Genomic DNA, 21,260 nt, shown 5'->3' with positions numbered 1-21,260 from the left:
CTTTCTACCCTGGTGTTGCTTTGTTGATGAGGAAGAGAGAAATGCAGTGGTGGACTGTCAGCACATTCATTCCTCTGGCCCACCTAAGTGGACTTGAATTCTGAGGCTTTCCCTGAAGCCTCTGCTTATATTTGGCTGTTGCTTCCCAGCCAGATGCCCGGGAATCCATACTCTTAGAAATGCAGAGGAGTCTGTGACTCAGTGCATGATAACTGAGCAATCTTGGATTGGAGGCACTGGATAAATGCTTCTATGACCCATGGAGTGATTCAAGCAGCAGTGGCTAACACTGCCTCTCCCTCTGCATGTCTCCAGTGAAAACAAACACTCCTGTTACAAAGCTGCGCCCTGGGGTCACTCTCTCTTGGCCTCATTTTCATTATCCTTCTCTCCTGTTTCCTTAGATTGTACTACTACCCAATGAAACAGTAGCATAGAAGATATCACAGGCTTTGTTTTCTAGGAAAACTAGAAAATAAGTTAATCAAAATTCCTATCACATTTAGCGATCTCTAACATACACTTCCAGGAAGAAGCTGTGGGAGCCAGCATGTACTTGGACTTGGACTCATCTTTGCCAAGAGAATGGGCAATGCTTCTGATGGAGGCACTGTTTGGACCCCAAACTAAAGACACACTAGATCAGGACTATGGCCAAACTGCCATAAATCACTAATATGAGAAGGAAATAAGCCCTTCTCTCATCAGTCCCTGAGATTTTTGCAGTATAGAAACCTAGTTTATATTGACAGAAAAATTACACCAGAAGTCAGTTTTGCCTTAACCTGAACTTTTAAAATAAAGCATGTGGAATTGGCTTTGGAGCTGGGCAGGTGATAATGAGGAAATGGTTGTAAGACGTTAGAAGGAGGACAATTCATGTTACACCATGGTTATGTATGGAAAAAACTGATGTCTTACATAATTTTGAAGCTAAGAAGTATAGCTAATATGGTAAGTGTAACTTAACATGAAGTGTGAAAAACAGAAGAGTAGGAAAACAATGGAGATAGTATGTGTTTGATGAGAAAAAAATGACTATTTTGCAAGCAAGAACAAATATATTAGAATAAGTCAAAGCAAATCATATAAGGGGAGAAGTGGCAATAAATGTTTTCAATCAGTAAAAAATAAAATTGAGAAATTGGTTAAATATTCAAGACCTACTAAATTCAGTTTTGTGGCAAAGACAAAATCAAGGGCATAGTCATCTTACTGTGGTTAAAATGTCATAAAACATCAGGGTCGTACCATTAAGTCTTTTTAGTTAGACAAAATGCTTTAGGAAATCCTGCCCCTCCTAAAGAAACTGCATATTGTCAAATTATCTGAATTTAAGTCTAGAGAGGGAAGTATATCTTTAAATAGAAGTGTGAGTATAGATTTTGACATTTAGAGCTGATTAAAACAAAAATAAATAAATAAAAAGGAAACACTAAAAAAAAAAATTGAGTGTACTGTGAAAAAGAACTATCTTCTTGGACTAAAAAAGATTCTGATTGACCTAAAATAACTTTTGGCTCCAAACTTCCTATAACAACACCATGGGGAAAGAGTTGTTTCACCATCGATGAGGGTAAATCACCCAGGGCCTTCTTCAGATGAAGCCAAGATAGAAAATGACTAAAGTAAAGACGATAGAAGTAAGAATCACAGAGGATGGAAGTAAGAAATTAAAAAAAATAAATAAATAATACTGAGTGAAGGAAATATTTCTAGGTAGTGAAATCAGGGTCTAATTAAAGGACACTTCTAGGGTTGGGTCACCTTTTAATACCTGGATAACAGAGTTTCTGTATTTCTATGAACAAAGCAATACTGTGTGCTTCCATTCTTCCCTGTTCTAAATGAAATTGTTATTTATTGTGATTATCTTATCCTGGTCCCACTCTTCTTTATGGAAGTATAAAGTGAAACATAGAATTTTCCTTTCAATGCATGGAATTATGGATCAAGATAGCACTCTCAACTCTAAAGGGATTACTGTGATCTACGCATTAACCATTGACTTTTAGTCCCAAACAGAACCTGGGATGGGACCCTGCTTGTAGGAAATGAGGTTGTGGGGGTGATTATCTGCCTGTGAAAGGGGGAAGAAACAAAATATTTAATAACCAAAAGTATGCATTTTTATATAAACTGTATATTTACCCAAATATCTGATTCTCCTTCTTATAGGAATATTATATATTTACACCATGTTAAAATCGGATTGTACATGGAAGTAATATGTGTCACTTTCAATGGGAAACTGTAAGGTCGATACATGGTTTTCCACCTTCTTTTTTTTCCCCCTGCCTCTATGGCTTTATGGTTGTGGAAGCATGTGATGAAAAATAGTCTTCTTAGCCCCCATCCACGAATGCCCAAGATGAACAGAGGTTATATATATATATTGACATGCAACCTGAATGAGAGGTATACTTTACTCTCTGAAATCTTTGAGTTTTTTCAGGTGGTTTGTTTTTAGAACATAATCTAGCCAATCCTAATTTAATAAACTCTCCTCAGAGGATATCATTAAACCCTGGTCAGGGATAAATCTAATTATGTTATCAGCCAAACATAGTAATTTTATTACTCTCATCAATGATGGCTTTATTCTGGGGCATTTGACAACATTCAGGTTAATGAGTTGTCAGGAAAAAAAAATGGCTCAGTGTTTCTAAAAAAAGTTGCCTCTTTTAAAAATAAGACACATATAATCTAGATATACTAAGCATTCTACTAGACACTGCTTTTTGTTTTCGTTTTTTTTGTTTTTTGTTTTCCCACCGAATAGAGTACTCAGAACTGTGGCAGACATCTTGCAAACATGAGCAGAGTTAGTAAAAAGTCAAGTCCTGCACTGATGAATGTGGTGCAACAAGAGATGAAAGAATGCTGAGTCCTTTATAATGTCATCGACACATTGTATTTATTAAAGAGCTCATGTGCTGTTCTACCATGAGCATTTTTGTTATGTGTTGATAGTTATAGGTTGATTAAACTAGGTAATTTAGGATTTAGTTTAGTTTGACAGGCACACATTAGATACGATAAAGAGAGCCTTTCCACTAAATTATACATTAAAAATGTTTTTAGCTTGCCTATATTTCTTTATCAAAAGCAAATGTATGATTCTTATTAATATATTAAAGAACACCATGCAGATTCATTTTTGACTATCATATATTTCCAGGTAAATTGGCACTGCAAACTAGGAAATTACCAAATTAATAAGTAGTAACTACATATATTGAAAGTACGACGTGTCTAGGGTTGTTTAATTCTAAATTCCACATTTTTTTTTACAGATTCCCTACTGATAAATAAATCATGTTTTTTTCTAAAACTACAGTGTACATTCTTTGATGTTTAACAATTAAAACAATCTGGGTGACCTCCAGCATGTTAATTTAAATTGGTGTTTCTCAGTAGCTCCTTGATTGTAAAAATATTAAAGTTATTAAATGTTAAGTGTCTTTAGTTAATGGCCCTATTTTCCCATTTTCAAAGCCAGTAAGTCAGGTCAACTTCTCATGTCACATGTTTCTACCCAGTCTTCTGCCTCTCACTTACAATTCTAAGGACTCATGTGATTAGATTGAATCTACTTGAATAATCCTCTCCCTATTTTAAGATTTTTAACTCAGCTGACTATCAACCCTAATTCCATCTTCAAACTTAGTTTCCTTTTTTGAATATATAGGTAACATTTGTAAGGTAACATATTCACATGTCTTGGGTTCACATGGACATCTTTGGAGAGCTATTATCTTACCTACTGTGAAACACAAATAATTTAATTTGACTAACTATGTAATACAGCATTATGATTACTTTCATTTAATATAATAAATTCCAAAATCAAATACCACCAAGAAATCTTAGTTTTCATTCTTCCTTTGTATTATTATTAGTGATGCTGTTACTATTATATTCAGACTATTTTATACATATAATTTATACATGTGTATATATTTTATAACATATAAGCAATTGTTTTTATGTTAGTGAAAAAGATTTTGTAGAACAGAAAACTACAAAAATCAAAAAATGACATTACAAATACTGTAATGTTAAAATTAATGAACACTAAATTCATGATTTTATAATACAAATAATAGAAAAGCCTGGATACACACAAAGATACACACACACACACACACACACACACACAAATTGCTGTTTGTGTACTAAAAAGCCATTAAGCAAAAATGATTCCTAGTAGCAATTAATACTCCAATTCTTTGATTGTAATCATTAAATGATTGTCCATGAAAAACAAATAAAAAAAGCCTGATCTTCTGAGAGGAATTGCTGATTTCAAGTCAGGTGCAGAATACATACAGTAGGAGCCTCAGATATTTTGTGATGGAAAATAAAGAAACTATTAGGGAATATTTGGTTTTATCAGAAAAACAGGAAAACATAAAAGAGATACAAATTGAACCTTAAAAATAGTCTCTCTAATTTGAAATTCACTTAATGTGTTTATAAAAATGAATTCTTAATGTTTTGATAGAGAAACAGAGAAAATAATGAATTTGATACCTTTTCATGCAAATAGTTTTCTTTGAAAAATCATTAGAAATGTACTCTATGTCCTCAAAGTAAATGTATTTCAAAGTAAAGGTATGTTCAAAGTAAATGTATGTTCATGTAGTTAATCAGAAAATAAAATCTTAATTACAAAATAATTTTAATTAATAATTTTTCAAGTAAATATTGTATTAGAATATTAATTGTCGTCACGAGAAAGTCTGAGGTTGAATTAGAGCAACGGACATTAATATTCTTGTTAAACTTGGCAAGAGTGGAAATGAAATCAGGGACATGTTAGTCCAAGTTTATGGGAATTATGTCATGAAGAAAACGGCTGTGTCCAAATTGATTAAATGTTTTCCTGAGGGGAGAGAACACGATACTAATGAAGAGAGGTCAGGGTGGCTGGTAATGAGCAGAACTGATGAAAACATGGCAAAACTTTGTCAGTTGTGTGCCAAAATCGTTAGCTGACTATGAGAAGCATAGAAGACCAAGTAAACATTGATAGGGAAACAGTTAGGAAAATCTTAACTGAAAATCTTGGCATGAGAAAAGTGCGTGCATAAATGGTCCCGAAGGAGCTCACTGATGAACAAAAGCAAAGGAGAATCAAAGTTTGCCAAGACCTTTTGGAGAGGCAAGACGATGTTTTGGGCCATGTTATCACTGGTGATGAAACTTGGGTGTACCAATACGACCCTGAAACAAAGCGTCTAAGTGCACAATGGAAGTCAGCCAATTCTCCAAGACCAAAACGTTCCGTCAGTCCAAATCAAGAGTCAAAACGATGTTGCTAACCTTTTTTGTTATCAGAGGGATTATTCATTATGAACTCGTACCAACTGAACAAACAGTTAACCAAGTTTGCCTTTTGGAAGTGCTAAGAAGGCTGTGTAAAAAAGTTAGATAAAAATGACTTGAACTTTTTGCCAACAATTCATGGCTCTTGCATCACGAGAATGCACCAGCTCACACGGCACTGTCTGTGAGGGAGTTTTTAGCCAGTAAACAAATAACTGGATTAGAACACACTTCTGACTCACCTGATCTTGCCACCAGTGACTTATTTATTTACCCCCAAATAAAGGAAATACTGAAAGGAAGACATTTTGATGACATTCAGGACATCAAGGGCAATATGACAACAGCTCTGATGGCCATTCCAGAAAGAATTCCAAAATTGCTTTGAAGGGTGGACTAGGCGCTGGTGTCGGTGTACACCCAATGCCAAGGGGAGTACTTGGAAGGTGACCATAGTGATATTCAGCAATGGGGTATGTAGTACTTTTTCTAGGATGAGTTTGCGGACTTAATTGTCGGGCCTCATATAATTGTGGAAAGCCAATGCAGGCATGGGGTTAACATTACCTATGCACTGCATTCACTTAGTCACAACTAAATACTCTGTGTGCCCCTAGATGTGATGGAATGTGAAGTTCACAGAACTATGTATGAATATTCTAGGGGAAAAACAAAAACAAAAAACAAACAGACGATTGAATCTCATTAAGCTTCTTGAGTTAATGTCTTGTTTACCAGAAATGCAAAAGCAGGCAAACAAGTTAAGTGACAGCACAAGTAAAGAAACAGATGAATACAGAAAGAAACATTCAACAGGACAAATGATAGAGTTTTTTCAGTAAGTCTATGGCATTATAAAATTTATAAAAAATACAAATAGGGACTATTTTTTCTTTTTCTTTTTTCGGAGAGACTGAAAAGATATAACAAGTAAATGAAACATGAATATAAACTAGATATCATAAGATATTAAAATTACTTTTAAGTTGAGGTATGTCATTGGCATTGGGTTTAAGAAGAACAAATGCCCAAATTGTTTGGAGATGCATACTGGAATGAAATGATGTAATGCCTGGAACTTGATTTCAAATATGGGGGCAAAGAGATTAAGTGAGTTTATAAGTGAATATATAAAAATATATAAAAATATGAACACATTATTCTAATAGATTTGAGAATGTGTGTAATAAGTTCCCAGACAAATACAACTTCCCAAATACGACACACAAATAAACAGGAAATCCACTGTCCTATAAACACCAACATACCAGAATTACAAGTTTTCCACAGAGAAAACAACAGGTTTAGACCATTTTCCTGTTGAGTTCTATAAAACATTCAAGGAATATATAATTTCAATTTTATACAAAATCTTCCATAGAGTAAATGAGAGATGTTAGTAGAGAGTAAGCTGGAAAATTATACATATGATTTTTTTTTTATTCTTATGACATCTCAGTAATTGGAGAATACAATTAGAAACATTCTTTTTAAAAGAAAAATGATTGACTGTGCTATCCACCAAGTAAATAGTTATAAAATTCATAGAAATGCATTCATAGAGTTGGTTCAGCTATTTACTAGCAGCACAAAATTGGAGTAAGTCAAAGTCTCCACAGTCATCAGGAAAAATCAGTCTCTCATGTGAGTTATGTTAACGGACTTTGTACTCCAAGGGAGAAAACCAACTTGAGAGTTTCGGAGCATCTCAAATGGAGTTGGGTGGTTAGGAAAGAACATTTATAAGGTTTTAGGAACCAGAATTGGGAATTTTAAGGTAGGTCTTACAAGGTGAGAAACTAGTAGGATTTGGACAAAGCTTATTTAAAAATAAGCAATAAACATATTGGTCATCCAATATATATATTTGGATTGGTGGGCAGGGTGAGAAAAGAACCTTGAAGAAAGTATGGATGAGCAACATGTTTATCAGAAAAGTCCAAACAAGGAAACTATTGCTTTTGATAGGTGAGCTATTTTAGTTAGTTTATACTTATCTTCCTGGAGCAAATACTTCTTGGAGGAATCAGAAAATTTATTTTTAGTGGATCTCATTATTCCTTAATGCAGGGACAAGAAATTCGTATTGGATCTTACCTACACCTTAGCTTCTTAACTGCAATGGAGGGATAAATGATCAATTCTGCATGTCAATATTTTTTAATCACATTATATAACATACAGGTGGTTGATAAAGTTAATTTTTAATAAATTAAATTTTATTTTAACATTAAGTGTATCTCCAGCACTTTAATTTGCTATAGAGTGTCAGTAATTTGGTAGAGAAGGTCATTCTCTTTTCTATAGATACATTGGGAAGACTTGGCCCATATCTGATATTTTGACAAAGGTCATAAGAATTACTTGTATGTTCTTTAGACACGCACAGTTGATTTACATTTTCCTTTTATTCTTTTTTTATTGGGGAATATTGGAGAACAGTGTGTTTTTACAACACACATCAGCTCCAAGTCAAGTTCGTGTTCTTTCTTTTCAGTCTAGTTGTGGAGGGCACAGCTCACTGACCCATGTGGGGATCGAACCAGCAACGGCGTTATGAGCATGGTGCTCTAACCAACTGAGCCAATCGGCCACCCAATTTAAAATCTTATTAAGTACACTTTTGCTAGGATTAATAAATTTCTTGATTCAAAATTTGAAGACAAATATTTTCAATCTCATTTTTAATTGAGAAAGTTTATGATTGCAGAACATATCCATCAAATAGTAGGTCTTGTAAGCTCTGTTTCCCAAAAGAATACAAGCACTGAAAACCCATTTAAATATTGTAACATTCTGTTGAATCAAAATAAATATTAGTAACAAAAGTAATCTTATCTTGAGACAATTTCTGTGTAAACAAGCAAAAAGTTTTTTGTTTTTTTTCTGGCTAATGAAAATTACTTTTTATTTTTTTTTAATTAGAGAGTAATTGAGTCTAAGCTACATCTTAATAAAGCATACATAATTTTTACTTAGAATGTATTCTTTGGGAAAACAGTATATTGATAGTTAACAAAATGCAAGTCAAAAACAGTTTTAGAAAATGATTATCTTTGTGTCCCTATATGGAGCAGCCTCTATTTAGAAAGGAGAAGGTATAAGCTAATAAAAGGGATTTTGTTTGGTTCTTATGAGACCTGACCTTCTATCTCATTTATAACCTTATGCTAAGTTTCATAAGGTAATTAACCTTTTTGATCGGTGAAGTAAATATATCATGTTATAAATAGAAGTATATGGTGATCCAAAATAGCAGCTGACTTATGAAAGCTATATGCCCTTTCATATGAAAATATAAGGCATATGAGAAGAATTAGAATGAAATATGCTTTGCTCTCCCAAATGCACTGTAGGCTATTCATCTTGATATGAATAATAAACCTGTTCGTAGTTTGAAACAATGCCTTTTGGGATATAGTCTATGATGCTTATGTGAATGATCTTGCAGATGCTTTATTCCTTTAACATTTGCAAAATTTGTGTTTCATCCTCATGAGTCTTCTGTTTTGTTTAAGGCCGGATAGGGTAAATGTTGGTGCAAACTAATTAACATCAAAAAATACCAAGTTGATCAGAGAGTAATTCAAAAGCAAATACACATGGCCTTGTTATAGAGTTACCTAGATTTTACTTTAATGCTCAATAGATGAGAAATGTGTTCCAAAAGTATGTGTTCACATTGGTTTTGTTCACTCAGTTTAGAATTAATCATTTTATTTCTTAATGATTCTCATATTTAATAAATTTATTTGAAATAGTGCCAGTAACTTTCACTTAATATATGTGGTCTCTGTTTTTTGTTTTCTAGGAAGAAATGTTTTAGTATTAAAGTGCTTGAAATACAAAGTAAATGTTAGTAGTTATGTATTTTCATTACATCAATTCATTAATATCAGACTGATAAAAGGACAAAATAAACCAATTTTTTATGTAAATGTCGATATTAGAAAGCATCCCATTGATCTTTTGCCTCCTTTTCGTGTGTTTTATTTGGCACTAAAATAACCCCAGATATTTCTTTTTTTTTTCTCTTTTTTTTATTAGTTTCAGGTGTACAGGATATGGAGTACAGCGCAGGAAACTCCAGATATTTTAAATTCCACCTGTCACCAAGAAGCAATGTCATTTGAAAACCAACTAAAATGCATTGCTATATTGTTTTTAAAACCAGATCTGCAAATATTTCTTGATGCGAAGGAGAATCTTAAGCTTTTGGATTGGCACTATTGTGTTATGAAACGGTAAAAAACCATGAAGCCTGGAATTCTGAATTTGAAGACTGGTTCTGTCAATTACTGCCAATATCTGCACAAAGTTCAGATATAATTTAAAATCCCTAAATCTCAGTGACCTCATCTGAGGAAACTACATCCTTTCTACCTTAATAAATTGTTTCTACGTTTAGTTATCAAAATTTAGGAAACACGCCTAATATATTGCTGAGTAAATTTTAAGTGTTCAGTATTATTAAATAGTTTCAATACTATGTTTTACTTGATCACACACTTCAGTCTTTATAGAAAAATCAGCAAATATCCAGAAAGTTTGGAAAGAAATTATACACAGTATTATTCTAGAAGTACTGGTAAAGTATGTTTCTATCTCCTCCCTCCTCTGCATATTTTACTTAGTTTAAATATAGTCTATACGTGATTTATGGACTTTCAAATGTTAATTTATATCAGAGATCTTTCTCCACGCTTGGACATGGTTGCGTCCAATAGCGTTTATTCAGATAGGGAGACCAAATTCCACTTATATGATGTCAAAAGAGAATGGTTTGTGCACAAATAACTCATCTCAAAAACACACAAATGCACGTGCGTGAGCACCCCCCCCCCCACACACACACACATATACGGGACCAAAGGATTATGAAGATTGAGGATTCCATCAGAAGCTTGAATATGGTACCACACAATTTGAAAAATTCTTACTAGACATACGAAAGACATACTACTGATAATGAAGTTGTGTTTTATTAAGAAGTAATAGAAAGATATAATCAAGAGCTTGCAACTCCCTAATTTAGAGGGGCAAGAGTTATTGAAGAAGATGGAACATTAGAGAGGCAGGACTACCTCATTTGGAAGGGCTTTTAATGTGATGGAGCCATAGATTTCAAAAGGAACCTTGGACATCTATGTCCAAGTATAAACACATGGAACAGAAAAAGCCGGTCGATGCCAGAAAGATACAGTGACTTCAGTAATCCCAAATACTCTGGATTGATCTTGAATTAGTAGAATACTTTTGTGATTAGCAGTGATTTCCAATGATAGGGCAGGATCTTGACATACTGTTGCCTAACTTTGCTACATATAGTTACATTATATACCTGCCCAAACAGAACATTGAATTTAGATATACTGTCTTTTTAGCACTGTGGATTCAACAAACACAGAAAAACAATCAAACAGAAAGAAAGTTTCAAGTCACCTCCCATATCAATTTATATGCTGAATCACATAAATAATAATATTTGCATCATTTTGTATTTCAGCTGAAAATCTGAGTGTTTGTTTTTCACAGATTAATAATGAGAAGGAACAATAAAATTCATGCATAATTTATGGATAAATATCTGGTTAAGAAAGACAACTGCATGTAATGATAAGTATAAGGAAACAACAACACCGGGCCTATAAAAATATGAAATAAACAGATTTAGTAGACTATATCTTTAAGCATGAATCTGTTACATACTGTGTTTCCCCAAAAATAAGACCTAGCCAGTCCATCAACTCTAATTAGTCTTTTGGAGCAAAAAATAATAGTATATTATATTATATTATATATATATATATTATATTACATATTATATTACATATTATATATTATATTACATTATATATATATATATATTACATATTATAAAGACTGGGTCTTATACTATAATAAAATAAGACCTGGTCTTATATTAATTTTTGCTCCAAAAGACACATTAGAGCTGATGGTCAGGCTAGGTCTTATTTTCAGGGAAACACAGTCAAAGAGCATAATCCCTTTATTTTTCTTCCGTTATATATTTGTGATTATTAAATTATAGAATTTCCAATAATTTTAGCAATTCTTCTGACATAGTTTCTTAATAATTTAGAAGATTTAAGCTAAATATATGACTGTAAAGGTATGTGTGTTTATAACATATTTGTATTTTATCTGGGTTCCCAGAAGTCCTCATAAAAACAAAAGTGATCTTAGCTCACTTTTCATATGCGTTTTACACTTAAGAGAACTCATGAATGATGTTTCGTTTAATAAACATTTTTTCTGCTCAATTAATATATAGTACAAGATAGCTCCTGAGTTTTCTAGAATAAAAGATCAGAAGTGGAAAGGGGAGTTTTTTTTTTTTTTTTTTTTTTCTCAAAGGAAGGCATTTTGGCATAAGAGTACACAGTGGAGATATTCTCGAGACAATGGTGTATCCCACACATCCCCATAATCCACGCCCAAGAACCACCAACATTTGCAGTTATTAGTTCCCTAGGGCTGTCATAACAAAGTACCACTGAATGGTGGGTTAAAAAACAAAAGAATTGTATCTCTCACTGTTCTGGACTCTAGAAGTCTGAAATCAAGTTGTCAGCATGATTAGTTCCTTATGACGGCTCTGCCATATCAAAGACAATGTCATATTTAACTGTACAAAAATAAGGTAAATTAAAATATTACAAAAGTGCTATCAATCTGGGGAATGTATAACACGAGCCTAAAGTATGAAAATAACAAGGTGTTTGCATGTGCTCTAATTAGAATGGAGGAGATTGTGGATTTAGTATCATAAAAGAAGTTACCAGGATATAACACTTACATTTTTGCAGATTGTATTACAGCTGCTGACTTAAAATTCAAGTGAAGAAACAAACTTTTCCATTATAATAATGTGAACTGAATTTGACATTGAGCATCTATGTTTTAGGAAATTCAAAAAGATTTATTTCATGAAGCTCCTATAATTTCCTATATACAGTCAAACACATTGCTTTTAACTGCCCAATAAATTCTTTCTGTAAAAATTCTAAAGAACAAATTTTATGGAAATATCTTTAATTTATTGTAGTATGTTTGTTAACATTAATTGAAATTCAAACATTTAGGTATATGTTAACATTTAGGTATATGTTAAGCCTAAAGATAAGCTTCAAATGAAACATGATAAAAATTTAGTTTGTTAATGAAAGGCTTACCACATGTTTACTTGAATTCATTAACTATATATTATTTTTGAGTATACTTGATAACTTTGTTGACATAATTCAAACCCTTAATGGGCATTAAAAGTGAGGGTTGAACTACTAAAACCCAGTTAGAGGAATTTGGTCTAAAAAGCACTGTATTGGAGTTCATGACCAAATAAACCACAAAATTACTGAAAGCACTTGTCAATTACCAAAATGGAGTAATAATTGTAAAGATCTAAATAATGAGTATGGCCTTCAAGTACATGCCATCTTGGGGACACCAACCAAGAGAAAATAAAGCAAACACATTAAACCACACTTTGGCTCATAAAGAACTTTTACCTTTTTCTGTTGACTTAAATTCATAATCACATTGGATCTCAGCTAATCTATCGATTACACGATTACATATGAGAAACAGCTCTCTTTCACCATAGTAAAATAGGATCACCTTTTAATGGACTTATGAATAGTCTTTTTAAAAAGATAATACCATAAGTTAGCACATCATTTACACTAATTTATATTGAAAGTGTTTTCATCTGTTTTATGATGATTGGACAGTTTCAGTTTTATTCCTCTTTTTCGAACAACTACAATAAATTAGGCTTTGTTTGAAAAACATCAATTTTATTATATTTGAATATCTTATGACCAGACTTTTGCATAGCTTTGATTAATTTTATCAGTCTCCTCTGTGTTTTCCACTTCTTCATGATTTCTAATTTTGGATATGCCTATCCCTACTTATTTTTATAATTAATAACATTGAATACTTTATTGTTTTACTTCTTTTTTGAACAGACTTTCTATATTTATCAATTTTTATTTTATTCTTTCCAAACTGGTGAAATTCTGCCCTTGTCCTTATTTATTTCTTTTTTTTGCTTTTCGTTGTTTTGTATTGAGATATATATTTATATTTTATGAATTAAATGTTTAGTCACATTTTTTGTCTTGATTAACAGTGAAAGTATTTTAACACTGCTCTATGTCCGGGTACCCCCTTTTTGGTTAAAGTTGATTGGGGTAACAATGGTTAGTAAAGTTAACATAGGTTTCATGTGAATCATCTATATATCACATTGTGTGTTTACAACTCAGAGTCAGTTCTTCCATCCTCATGTATTTGATCCCTGTTACCCTCTTTTATCACAGCCAGTTTCAATGAGATATATACAATACATACCACTTGGAGCAGTATTCTAATTTAGGAAACATACTTTAAGTTATATCATCTAATGGTAAAACAAGAATAATAAATAACACTGATTGTTTACACTGGCTTAAGTATTTGAGTTTTTTGTTTACAGCCAATTATAATATTGAGGGGATCCTCATAAGAAATTTACTGTTTCATACTTTGTTTATTGATGACATATCTAAGCACAGACATGTAAATATTCTGTCCAACATCATGTGTTACAAAACAGCAAAACTATACTTTGTATGTAGCGAGACTGTAATCTTACGTGTCGACTTGGCCAAACTATAGTGCCTAGTTGTTTGGTCAAACACCAGATGTTGCTGTGAAGGCATTTTGCAAATGTGATTAACACTTACAATTGGTTGACTTAATTTAAAGATATAATCTTCAGTAAAGTGGGTGGATCTCTTCCAGTGGTTCTACAGAGAAGGAATTACACCTTAAGACTGTAGCAGAGAAATCCTGCCTGAGTTTCTAGCCTGCCCCATGAATTTACTGTTCACCCCCCACCCCCACAAAACTGCAGGAGCCCATTGATTTAACTCTTTCCTCTCTTCTCTCTCTCTCTCTCTCTCTCTCTCTCTCTCTCTCTCTCTCTCTCTCTCTCTCTTTTTTCCTCCCCCTTTTTCCCCCTATTTTCCTCTTTCCTTTCCTCCCTCCCTCCCACTTTCATCCATCTACCAATTTATCTATCCATCTGTCTAATAAATTAATTGGAGCTAAAACCCACACTAAAAAACTCAGCTAACATTTCTCTTTCAGCTTTCTCAAATGCCTTGTTTTTTAAAGTTATGTTACTCATATTACTTCTCTTTACTAACCAGATTGTAAATGCCTTGATACCAGGTAGCACAGCACCCTGTGGCCTGTTGGGCTCCACTATCACTCCCAAGTGCTTTGCATAGTGAATCACACCCCTTACCAACTCACCCAACATGCACACACAAATTGGTATGGAAATTTCACTAAAACACTGCTGTTCTCTGTGCATCACCCCATGAATTTTAACAGAGGTTATATTTATTTTTAAACTTATTACTTTGGATTTATCAATTGTTTGTGTGTTTGTTTTGTTTTGTTTTGTTTTTATCTTACTCAATTTCTACATATATCCTTGAGTCACATACTCGTATTTACTCAGAGATCGGAATCTTGTCATGATATCCTCACATTGGTCTGTTTGCCTTGGACTTATTTTTGGCTTATGTTCAAGTCCTTGTTTATGATACATGCACATTCTCTCATGAACTGTGATAAGAGGCAATAGATCCCCCACCTTTCCTAAGCCCTGAGAATGTCACCTGACTAGGTCTGATATCCCTACACACCCTAATGGGAAAAAAAAAAAAATGAAAGAAATACAATACAAGGCACATTGTTAAAATCATGTACATTTTTCAGTGTGTGTCTTAATTGACCTTCTGAGGAATTTGACATATCTGACCAGAGTTTCTGTATTGAAACTTTCCCCTCTTTACATCCATGAGCCAGTCAGGCATATATTGTGTTAGTTTCTTTAAGACTTTTATTTTGTCTGTATGTTCTTTCTTCTCTACCAGGACAATTTTATGTATAAACATTGCTTCGAATACTACTTATATTCTAATATCTCCAGACAAAACTGAAACTGAATTACTTGCCTCAATATATATGACGTATCAGCTTGTAAAATGCCCGTCTATAACCTATAAAATATATAGCTCAATCATGAAAAGATAATTCTTACCAGTCATTTTCAAATGATTCAAAGCCATTTAAAGTTATGTAAAAAATTGATATGTCATCGCCCTCTTATCTGTAGCCTATTCGAAACTTGCTCTTTTATGTTCCGTATATCAGTAACTCTTAATTATTGATGTAGGCTGATAAGTCAGAAACCTAGGAGGAAGAGTAGTCTTCTTTCTCTTGTTCTCCTCATACCCATTGAACCAAAAAAATCTTATCCAGTTTGTATCCTAACAATTTGTAAATTATGTTTTAGTTCCTTTATGTCTGCTGTCTTTATTCTAGACTAGACATTAACCATATCATGATTGGAACTTTGCAAATTCCTTTGTATTGTCTTCACTTGCTTCACGTGCTCTAGTAACAACCCTCTATCTTGTCTTCTCTTCCACTACCCCAGAGTGACCATCTAACATGATTATATTAACCTTCAACTTAAAGTCATTTAACAGCAGCTCAGTAACTAAAGAATGATCTTTAAACTCAAGATAAATCTAAACTCAGTGCCTTACAATGTCTCCTCTAAACTCCTTTATCCCCTGATCTGATTCCTTACTCCTCTCCTTGGACTTCATACCCACTTTATATTATAGTTTATGGTATATATCCCTTTTTCTATTGTTGCCATAACAAATCACCACAACAATACACATTAATTATCTCAGGGTTCTTCTAGGTCAGAAGTCTGGATTGGCCCAGCTATTATTTCCTCTGCTCCAGGTTTCACAAAGATAAATCAATGTGACAGCCTTTTCTGGTAATTAGACTGGACCAATCAAGTTCATAGAGGGTAATCTCCCTCTCTGCATGTCCCTAGCCTTCCTTATATTCTCAAAGTCCCATTTTGTATTAGCATAAATGTTCCTAGGTTCCAGGGATTGGGGCATAGAAATCTTGGGACTATTATTCTGTTGACAATTTTTCTGTTCCTTTATGTTTATACTCATACCCTTGCACCTTCCTAGAATACACTCACCATTTGAAGTGTCTGGAAAACTATTATACAGCCTTCACATCTCAGCACAAAGCCTGACACTTATGAGAAAATAGGCATGCTGAGATACACCTCTTATAATGCTACCATTTTTCATTTTCTTCTATATCAAAACTGGTGATGAATTTATGTTATTGTATTTTGCCTCTCTGTATGTCCACTGGACTGTAAAACTTGTGAAGATAGTGATGATGCGTTTTACCTTATATAGCATCATTCTTATTTAAAGTTATACATTACAGTGGAGGCATGTTTGAATTATGTGCCGAAACTTTTTATATTCAAATGAGTCAAGAACATAGATTCCTAGTGCCACACGATACAGAGAAAGTTACTGGGGAAAAACTTATAAGCGGAGAGGTAGTTACAGACAAGTCATGTTCTAGTCTCATTTCACAGCTGGGCATAAACTGAGCTAGCTTATAAAATGAGGTAGGTTTACTATGCAATCTAGGCATAAACAGCCAAGTACTTGATGGGGACCACCCCCCACCCCGCCACCCCAGGTAATGCTCTACATATTTACAAGGTCAGAAGACAGGGAGCAGAAATATATGTGATCATGTAAAGATGGAAACTCCTGGTTATAGAGTACTTTGTTAGAGACAGGGAACCTCTGGAGCCTGATGGCTGGTATCACCCTGTTCCTGTTCAGCTACTTCGGTCCTTTTGAATCAACTCTCTGCTCAGCTCCAGGAGGAAGAAAAGGAGCCTTCAGGGCTATCCAAATTTGTCACTTATCAGCATTCAAGAGGAAAATGTGTTTCCAAAAGAAAGTATGGTACCGTGGGATAACATTGTGACTTTATGATTTTTAAATCAGACAGGTGTTTGTTGGAATCCCAGGTATGCCACTTATGAGTTCTTTTATTTAAACTCTTTTGATAAAAATAAGTTTTCAAATTGATTTATTATATAGACCATTAATATTATTGGTTGTATTAACTAAAAGAATACATATTAATACAATGATTGCATGTAGCAAGAGCTAAATAAAATATGTGATAAATAATATATATATATATACAAACTAAAAACTAAATTATAGCCCAAGATTATCTGATGATCAATGCAAGGTAAAAGCTGTCACCTGATGGACTGTGATTGCTAAAGATTGCAAGAACCCAAGGCTATTCAGATGCAATTTTTAAAAATAGATTAAGAAGAAATACACACTATAATGGTAATTTGTGAAAAACTCACACACAAAAAACATTCTATATTCAGTGATAATTAACTTTTCAAGCTCACCTACCCATTTTTAAAATTAATTTTAAAAAATGGACTACCAATGGTCTCCTGAAACAAATATATATATCACCCCCGAGCTTTTTCCTTTCTTAAAATGTGTATACATTTTTTTGGGACCCTCTGTGTGTGTGTGTGTGTGTATGTGTGTGTGTGTGTATTCATTTATTTTTATTTTTTAAATTATTATTGAAATTTATGATCAGCGAATGTTACCGGGAACCAAACCAAATTTTTCTTTATGGAATTATGGTATAACAGAAAACAAGGATTCTGTGATTGTTTATTTCTCTTGTTCATTATTTGGAAACTGGATATACATAGTGCTCTTGACAGTCTTATCTTTATAATGTGCTAGAAAATTGTTACCACTTAGCCTCTTCCTATAATGGAACACTTTTCAAATGTAAGACCAATTTATCTGCCAAAGGAAATAAATGAACCAGAAATTAGTTGATAGGTCTAGAAGAGAAAGCTCCCCTAATTTACAGACCAAAAAGGATAGGTAACTGTAATTTTAGAAGCTCTTATTTTAGTTATAATGGAAAATGACAAGTGTATGGGATTTCTGATCACTTTATTACTGTAAAGTAGAGGTCTGAAACCAGGATTAGTTTGGGAGTTTAATTCATCCGATTAAAGAAAAAAAAGAGAAAAACTCAGAGTGAACTAAAATATATTTGAATATGCACACATTAAGTGTAATGGTGTTGGGTTTTTAGGGAAATAAGAATATTAAAATCAAGCTCTCCAATTAAGGTCCAGAATATATGCATTTTGTGTGTATTTTAGAAAAAATTGTAAAAATGGTTTGTAAATATTATTGAAGGCCAATGTGCCATCAAGGCCAAGACTATTTGATGATCAATACAAGGTAAAAGCTGTCTCCATGATGGACTGTAATTGCTAAAGATCTTCAAGAACCCAAGGCTATTCGGATGCAATTTTTAAATGTAGATCATGAAGAAAAACACACTATGATGGTAATTTGTGAAAAACTTATGGAAGCATATTTCCCCATCGTGATTTTCCCTAATTCATTTTATGTTGTATAAACGTTAAGGAACAAACTATGTTACATAAATAACTTCTATATAAAATAACACTTTATGTTAAAATGGGTATTTTTAAAATCACAACAAAGTATAGGGCAAACGATATGCTCCAAAATGTATTACAATATATGTATGTATAAAAACATTATGAAGAAAATATTATTCATATGAGCCCAGGTATATAATTTCATCTTTTCAATTCACTGAAATTTGAATTAAAGATATAATCACATTGTATAAAAATATGTCATTATTTTTACATAGAATTATGTATTCTAAATCTGAACAAGATATGCATTAAAAAATGTCAGCCTTTATTAAAAGCTAAATGTAATTATAAAGAAACTTGTCTCCATATGAAAATTAACAAACCGCTGCCCTTAGGATTTAGGTATGAATTTTAAAATGGTAAAAAAAGAAAGATATCTATCTATCTATCTATCTATCTATCTATCTATCATCTATCTATCTATGATATATACTATATCTAAATAGATAGATATAGATAGACAGACAGATAGATAGATAGATAGATAGATAGATAGATAGATAGATAGACATAAATACACACACACACACACACACACACACACACACACACAGGGTGCCAAAAAATCTATACACATTTTAAGAAAAAACAAAATTGTATTAAAATTGTGATACTCAATACATACTTATAACAAATGATGAATACAAGTCATGTGCATACATATTCTTTGCATCCCCGGTACATAAATTTTACATTTTATTTTGTATTCAGTCAACAAAATAAACTTAGATGTTAGTGGATAGTTTTAAACGTTAAGATAAAATTAGAGACCTAAGTTCTAAATTTAAAAGAGAAAAAATAGAGAGAGTTTTAGAAACATAAAGAAGTCCCACAAATTACCAGAAATTAACTTTTGTATTTGTTTTTTGTTTTTTGTTTTTTATTTTTTTTATTAGTTTCAGGTGTACAAGACAAGGTAATACTTAGACGTTCATCATTTATACAGCTGTGAAAAAATGCTTGTTTAATAGTTTAGATTCTGCAAAGTCAGCATCTAAGGTGAGGCTTTGCATTATCTTCTAAGAACTCGTTTTACATATTTGGTACTTACAAGCTCATGAATGATGTAAATTATGATTTCTAAGAATGTGTTCCTTCTCCATTTGTTAACTTATACTTTCTTAAAGATGCTATTCCAAATATTATAACAATCACTCATTCCTTATGAATATATTTTTCTTACTTCTCTCTTTTATATTTGGTATCACTCATATAATATTTATATGTCTGCCTCATACTTGTACTACACTAGATAGTCATTAATTGTGAATGTCTTATTACCAGAGTTCTTTGAATGGGGTTTTAGGGTTCTCAATATAGATACTTTTGTTTGGGACTGGAGTTGTTAACACATAATTCTTGTTTTTAAATGCTATTACTTATAAATAAATATTTTAAACTATTTATACATTGGTCATACAAAATATTTATTCATCAGTTTACTTTGTGAATTAGTTTGTTTTAAATTGAGTTTAGTATATGCTAAGAAATTAAGAATTGCACATAGCAATAACTGGGTACCAATTATACCCCAGTTTACAGCTTTGAACACTGTAGGTGATAAGCCAATAAACTAACGAAAATTACTTTTACTACCTGATATATATCATAGTGTATTCTAGTATTGAATATTCTGTGACTTCTAAAAATTTTGTTCTAAGGTCCTAAGGTTACCTATTTTTAATTTTTAATTTTTTTTTGTTTATAGTAATTCACATGTAGCAGGAACTTTAAAAATCCCCAATAGTTCTTTTCTTCCCACCCACTTTTTGAGATTTTTAGGGCAAGGATCCCTCACTCGTGTGGTAAAGTTTTACTAATGAAATTTTTAATTACATGAAAGAAATGGCATAGTGGCACTGTAATATATTAAACCTCATTAAAATAATATTGATTTTATCAAGAATATATTATTCAATATGGATTTGTTTGCCTTGCTGATATAAGGGACTGCAACTCCATTTTTTTTTATGTCAGTTTGGGAAAGAAAAAGAAATATAGTGTATATAGATAATAATTGTAAGGCAATAGAGTGTAAAATAAAAGGCAAGTAAAATAGCATATCAGCCTTGACATTTAAACACAATGATCAATTATTTTTCAATTCTGTTAACTACTCTAAATATATAGCTTTATTAGCCCTGCCTTTGATTTCGTCTTTATATATCTAGAAATAAAACGGCACAATTAACAAACTGTGTTCACTGTTTTTATTATGGGGTTTATTTAACTACAACATAATTATTTTTCCTATTCAAAAATCTTCTTCACAAAAAACTAGTTTTTTTTTCATCAAATAATATTTGTTCCCAGATTCAAACTTAAAGAATTGTGTAATAAACTATGACATCGTTTTTAGTTTCAAAATTCTGGTTTAGTTTCAAAATTCTGCAATTTAATAGATATAAAAATATCTACAATAATATTGCTGCCGCACCCATATTCTTATGTTAGAGTTTTA

The sequence above is a fragment of the Rhinolophus hipposideros genome (assembly GCF_964194185.1).
Source record: "Rhinolophus hipposideros genome assembly, chromosome: 16".
Classification (NCBI taxonomy): Eukaryota; Metazoa; Chordata; class Mammalia; order Chiroptera; family Rhinolophidae; genus Rhinolophus; species Rhinolophus hipposideros.
This window is presented reverse-complemented; position numbering follows the sequence as displayed.